Genomic DNA, 5788 nt, shown 5'->3' with positions numbered 1-5788 from the left:
CCATAATAAATATTTTGACATATTATCCAACTTCACTCTCACATATTTTCGCCCCACTTGCTTAACGCATAGACCTTATAATACATAGATGATCCACTATTCTCTTTAAAAAAATGTGTCAGTTCCAAAAATTAATTTTCTGACATTTCGTTTTGATTTTTTCGTAAAGAGTCAGTCCCAAACATTAATTTTCGCGCATTTGCTTTTGTGTTGTTCGTAAAGAGCAATGCTGCTCAAAATTAAATTTCGTATTTTCGCGGTTTTGGTCACAATTTTTTGTTCAAATATGAACTTTTTATATATTAATTTATTTATAAATCCCCTGTATCATCATAAACTTTCTAATTTTGTGTAAAATTGGCAAATTACAAAATGGGAAATGAAAGAGATTGTAAGCGTGCTCTTATTTTTCTCGTTTATTCTTAATCTTCGGAACTGTTAAACATAGTTTGACACCCATGGCTCATCTATGTATTATAAGGTCTATGGCTTAACGTTAAAAGACATCAACATATCATTGCCTCATAAAAAGGGTTCATATTGATTTACTGTTTAACAACCCCCTTGCCCCACTAGTGCAAAAAAATTCATATCCACAATCCAGACAGCTCGTCTCTTCTTTGAAATTTTGTAAATTGTATAACAGCGTTGCCACATAGAGTATAAAAGGAGATCGCAAATATCCTATCAGATTATTATTATTGAATATTGTCATTATACATTGTTTGCTAAAGCGAAATTTTTTATTATATGTTAAATTTCATCGGTCAATTTGGTTGGTGGTCGTTTCCAAAACGAACGAATACATTTTAATATAAACATTTTTATGACGATTGTACCGCAGGATTTTTCGCAGATTACATATAATTAAAACGCTTGATTGGGCAACACTGTTTGCGAAGTTTGGTTTTGCATTTACTTTACATAAATGCAAAATTAGCAGGGAAGAGACACACACAAGAGGCTGCAGAAAGACCGGGTTTTGGTTGTGTTGACATTTTAATTTAGGTGTCAAAAGCAAAGATTATAGAGAGAGAAGTTTATTGTCTTTGGTCAAAAGTGTTGGACAGAATTTTAAGGAAGAAAGAAAACAGAGAAAATAAATTTAATAATTTGTGGATTAACTCAAGTGTTTGAGAAATTATTGAAACAAAAACTGAAAGTGGTTAAAAAAAATTACATTGTTGATCTGTCCATGTGGAATTTGAATTTCTATTGCTGTGGAGTGTAATTATAATGAGATTTGCCTATTGCTAATTGTATCACTGTTTGCCTATTGTTGATGGTATTACTATTGTTGGATGGATGATTGCCTAGTGATATTGGTTGGAGGAATGTTGTGTCTTTGATTTGTGGTGGCTGCATATTTGGAATCAAAGTGTGCCTGGAATCATAACGGTAAATGACAGCACGTTCAACAAATGTGGATACATGGCGGTGATGTGCATACGGAGTTGGGGGATGTTTGAAGGTATCAGACCGGTGAGTGTTGTTTGTTTTTTAGTAGAGTTGCCAACGAATTGTTAAAAGGAACATGATAATTGGAAAGTTGCTATTTTGAAGTGGCGCGTATTTTGATTGAAATTGATTGAGACAAATAAAGAAATTTGTCTACAATCACACTGCAAAATTTATCTACACTGAAAGAACGCTTAAGTCAAATTTTCTGACATTGCTACATTGCAAAAAAAAAAATTATTGTCTTACAGTTGCCCTGGGCAGAATTTTGTTGTGATTTTGTACTGGAAAAATATTTAATGTATAGTCAAATAAGAATAGCCAAATAAGAATAACAATTTTGGGTACGAATTTTTATTGGTATGAAAAGTAATCTCCATATTCATAAAGGTTAACGTAAATTTTAAACCTACTATTGGCATACAAATTCCTTCGATAAACTGTCAGTAAATTATTATGAATATGGGCATAAATATTTTTCATTGAAGCCGCTTTTTCATAGAGTTAAGTGGTTTAACTTTCATGTGAAATTTGTAATTGTATTATTACATAAAGGAAATTTTCGTTGAACTTGTTTTGTTTTTTGTAACTTGGCTACAAATATAAAACATATTCAAGAATAGTTGATTTTTTCTATTTGGATATAAATTCTGCTTGAAGTCGAGCTTGAAATCTGATTTTAAGTCGCAGCTGAAGTGATTTGATGTGACACGTTAAAGCCATCGAGACAATTGTGAAGTGAATTTATTTCCCAGTGTCCAGTGTAATAGGAACTTAGGAAAAAAGTGGAATTGTTTTCTGATTTAATTTTGAGTTTGAAGCTCGAACCAAAATTGAAATTTGCATGAATATAATTTATTATATGTACACATCTTACTCACATTTTCCAAAATTCATAATCTGAATTTGATATTATTTTTCGATATAAAATGCAAACATATGATTCACACATAAAACCAATAAAGATAATCAGCTTACATACAGAAAAACCGCATAAACATTTGGAACAAAAAGTGTTGTCTTTTTGGAAAATTCAAACTATATTTTGTTACAATTTAATGCCATATTCGAGACGTTGAATAAATACATCAAGATTTTTTTAAATCGCTGAATTTTCAACAGTAAATTAAATTTTTTTGTTCTTCCTGTAAAGGAACAGAAAGTCATAGACTTTATCGAAGAGCGGAGATTGGAATTGTTAGCTGTTGTAACGTGGTTTTTTAGTCTGGAGGGCTGAGGTACGTTCAGTCGTTTCCAAGGTCGATCTAAGGACCAACAAACCTTAAATAAGAACACAAGTTGATTTCCCTGACTAGGGTACATGATTAAACAATGTTTATTGGTGGTAAAAAGTTTATTACAATTTGTTCTTGTGTTGAAGAAAGGCGTAAGACAAAGGCAAAGGCGGTCGGATGGTGATTCGGGTACTGGTTCTCGTTCTTGGGACGAACGATTCGGGTACTGTTGGGTGGTTAATCGGGTACTGGTTCTCGTTGGTGGGTTGAGCGATTTCGAGTTAATCGTGAACTTTTCGTTTTGACGATTTGAAGATGATCGCGAACTTTGTGATGTTTGATAACGGCCGGCTGCACAGTCTATGTCGGTAATCATGTTGCTATCGCTGGTAGAGTTAATAGGTAAATCGGAAACGGTTAGAGCGGTAGGTAAATCGGGTCATCTCTACAGCTTCATCGGTGTCTGCAACTTAATCGGTAATACGGTTCGGTCATCAGAAATCGACAATGCAGTGATTCAGCTTAATCGGTAATGCGGTTCGGTGATTCGGCTTGGTCGGTAGTACGGTTAGGTAATTCTACGTAATCGGTAATGCGGTTCGTGTATAGATCGGTAGTACGGTTTATGTATACAGGTTCGCCGGTAATACGGTCACTGCGCTGACCTGAGTGAATTATAGGTTGTCCATTACCTGTGGAGTATAATGGAAAACAACGTACCCTCAACGAGTGAGGAAAAGTACCCTCATCTTGTGGGGAAGATGTTACCCTCAACTTGTGGGGAAGATGTTACCCTCAACTTGTGAGGAAGATGTTATAGGGATCTATAAATCGAAAATCGATTATTCGAATTTTGGCATGAAAATCTAAAAAAGTCGAAATCGATTATTAAGCTAAAAATAATCGCAAAATCGATTTTAGATTTTTAACTAATTTTTAGTTTTGATCACCAAAAATTTAGTTTAAATTTTGAACTAGAAAAATAAAAATTCTGATTTTATTAAATAAAATATCAAATTGGTGGAAATGAATCCTTTGTGTTTTCAATTTCCTTGAATTTATAGTGTAATTATTTGGGGAAATAAAAATTAATGATTGGCACATGTTAAAAATTTTATGTTGAACATTTTAATTTTTAAACAAATTTAAAAATTAACATATTTGACTGGAACTAATTTTTTGCTTTTATTAACAACTATTGTTAATAATACTCACAAAAAGACAAATAGATTTCATAAAATCGTATATTTTTTAGAATCATTATTTCTATGAAAATCGATTATGAAAAATCGAATATTCGAATTTTCATTGGTAAAAATAATCGAAAATCGATTTTTGATTAAAAGTCAATAATCGAAATGTCAAAAAATCGATTATTGGTTTGTACTATAGATCCCTAAGATGTTACCCTCAACTTGTGAGGAAGATTTTACCCTCAACTTAACCGTGAGGACAGTTTGAAGCAAACTTGTTCTAAGAAGAACAGTGGGAGGACTTTCCTTATGTGAATTCGAAGATTCACTACGGTGAGGAAAGCCTGATCTGAATTCCCAAAAACCCATGTTTAAAACTATATTCAACATCTGCCTGAATGTGAATTGCAGGCGAATATCAAAAATACTCATAAAAATATGAGTGCTTAAAAGTAACAAATGCATGCTGGTTACTTGACTGCACGCGATGAAATTCATGTGCCCGTATGTTATCTATGGGCTTGTCTATGCTTACGCTTTGCAATGGGCATCGTAGTGTTTGTTGTTGTGCATACTCACTGCCTAATGTATTGGTCAATGCAGTATGCAAACGAATTGGCGATGGTATGATGATGCCGTTATGAGTATTAGGGTGGTACGATAATATTATTTATAAGAGTGGTGCGAATAATATTCGGGTTATTATTAATATTATTAATTATTACTATCATTAATAATAATAATAATAAAAAAATGTACGTGATGGATAATTTCGTCACGTTACACTGTTTCGAGAAGTTTTGTATACTTAATTTAATTTGATAAAGGAACAATTGTCTATGCTTTCTTTTCTCACATTTGCATATAACCAACATTTATTACATTGTGGTAAACGCTGGAAATTGGGAGACATAACTAAAGTTAACAGGATTCAAAATTTGAATTAGAAGTAAAGCTGGCTGTCAACCAGTTGAAATTTGGTTGTTTACTATTAGGAAATCTTTGAAACGGGATTTTATGTTGCAGAAAACTAATTGTATAAAGAGTATGGTTTTACGAAATTTGGAATCTGAAAGTGGCTTCGGGACTGGAATATTATACGATTGTTTTGGATTTAGGAAATGTGTACTATTGCTTTGTGAGAAATATCTTGTTGAATTTTTTTAATGTCTGATATATTGCTCCTGTGGAGTTAAAAACGATTGACACTGTTTTAAAAAGTAAACAATTATTTTTTGGGGAATATATTTGGTATTTTGGTGCATTTATTTACATCTTGAAAAATTGCTCTCGTTGAGCTAAAACTATTTTTGAAATTTTGGAATTCTCGTGAATATTGCTCTCGTTGAGCTAAAACTGATTGATACTTTTACCGTTATACTTGCTTGACTTCTGTTGTGCGAGATCAAATCTATCTTGTGATATTTGAAACGAACATATTTCTGGATTTTTATTTGCTGTATTTGTTGTGCGAAATCAAAGCTGAATATATTTAGAACAGAAATCCGTTTGTCTGTGGTTTCTTTGGATTGTACTGAACACCATATAGTCACCATAAAACATGGCTTCCCAGAAATTTATATTTTTTTCTGACCAAGTGGTTACTTATTGCGCAAATTTTGCTGCCATAGATATATCTGAACATAAACTTTCGAGTTTACAAGTGGATCTCGACGATCTTGAACGTCGTTGGCAATCATTTATCAATGTATACGAGTCTGAGATGACGGTTGAAGATCGCAGTAAAAGTGAGCAGGAATCGATTCATTCGAAGTTCAATGAATCAATTAGGGCATACAAAAAGTGCAAAGCGGACATGCTAGATTTGATTGAAATAGAGAAAAAGAATCTGGATAAGTCATCGCAACCTGCAGTGAGAACTGAGTCGAAATCACCCGATGA

General features: G+C 32.9%; 1 long non-coding RNA gene across 1 annotated transcript; it reads right to left on the bottom strand.

The window, feature by feature from the left end:
• Window positions 1-2761: 2761 nt before the first annotated feature.
• LOC142221541 (uncharacterized) lies at window positions 2762-4215 on the bottom strand. Its single transcript, XR_012718103.1, has 2 exons — window positions 4127-4215; window positions 2762-3385 (listed from the first exon to the last, which is right to left on the bottom strand). It is a non-coding gene; the product is annotated as an uncharacterized LOC142221541 (long non-coding RNA).
• Between the last annotated feature and the right edge of the window lie 1573 nt (window positions 4216-5788).

This window comes from Haematobia irritans, chromosome 1, assembly GCF_050003625.1.
Source record: "Haematobia irritans isolate KBUSLIRL chromosome 1, ASM5000362v1, whole genome shotgun sequence".
Taxonomy (NCBI): Eukaryota; Metazoa; Arthropoda; class Insecta; order Diptera; family Muscidae; genus Haematobia; species Haematobia irritans.
The sequence above is the reverse complement of the archived record's forward strand: the minus strand, read 5'-3'. Positions and strand labels throughout refer to the sequence as shown.